We start from the raw sequence: 925 nt of genomic DNA on the forward strand, positions 1-925 counted from the left end.
GGGCTGCGGGATCCGCGTCCAAAAATGTTGAGCAATGCCGCGGACAGCCAAAAAGCCATTTCCTACTTGCTCTTAGGACTTTTCCAGGGGACTCCAGCCTGGCAGAGGCTGGCAAGTTTACAACCTCCGCGCTTGACAAAATCCAAACGGTGGCCGCGAAGACTTTGCCCTCCCCCGGGGTAGGAGGCGGTGGGCTCCAGCAGTCCGGCGTGGCATGCGGCAGGGCTGGCGTTCCCGTTGTGAGAGGGGGCTGTAAGCTGGAAAGGCTCCAGGTACCAGTCCTGCCTAAATTCAGCATCTTCTCTTCCGCTGAGACGTGTAAAAAAAGACGGGGCGCGCAGGGATGGAGATCGGGTTGCCTTGGGGAGGGTTGTGTCCGTGCCCCCGCCCGGGATCTCGGGGCAATTTAGGCTACCCGGTCAGGGGGAGTGAGGTGGGGAAGGGGGATCCGAAGAGGGGAAGGTGATGAAAAACAAAGGGTGGGGGAAGGGAAGGGTGAGCAGCGGGGTGAAGGCAGCAAGGGAGGCCAACCACAAATAAATAAAGGGGGAAAAAAAAGAAAAGTGAGGGGAAAAAAAGCGGGAGAAAAGATGAAAAAAAAGAAAACGGTGGGGGAACTGCCCCTCACCTCTTACCTTCTCCTTTATAATCCGCAGCCCCAATCCTGCAGATTGTAAAATATCCAAAATATGTCCACGTCTTTTGTGACTTTCCCCGCTCAGCCGCGCTCTTTCCCTCCCGCTCTCCCTCCCTCCCGATCCCGATCCGACTGTAATGGTCTCACAAACCGCGTCCCGTAATTGATTCAATGTTATAGTCCATCCTTCCAAAACTAATCATTTGCTTTAAGTAAATAGCTGTCAGGAAATGAAGCCCCCCTCCGGCCCCTTCAGAATAAGAGCCGCCCTGGCTCGCCCGGCGCCCC

The 925-nt window shown here is 55.7% G+C and overlaps 1 protein-coding gene across 1 annotated transcript in view; it reads right to left on the reverse strand.

The window, feature by feature from the left end:
• The window catches only part of PDGFRA (platelet derived growth factor receptor alpha), a 32,266-nt gene extending 31,474 nt beyond the window's left edge, over positions 1-792 (reverse strand). The window contains exon 1 of the mRNA XM_009277414.2: positions 636-792. The gene's annotated coding sequence lies outside the window, so the exon portion shown is untranslated. The remainder of the gene's footprint in view (positions 1-635) is intronic.
• Positions 793-925: the final 133 nt, after the last annotated feature.

Source organism: Aptenodytes forsteri, unplaced genomic scaffold (assembly GCF_000699145.1).
Source record: "Aptenodytes forsteri isolate BGI_AS27 unplaced genomic scaffold, ASM69914v1 Scaffold65, whole genome shotgun sequence".
Classification (NCBI taxonomy): Eukaryota; Metazoa; Chordata; class Aves; order Sphenisciformes; family Spheniscidae; genus Aptenodytes; species Aptenodytes forsteri.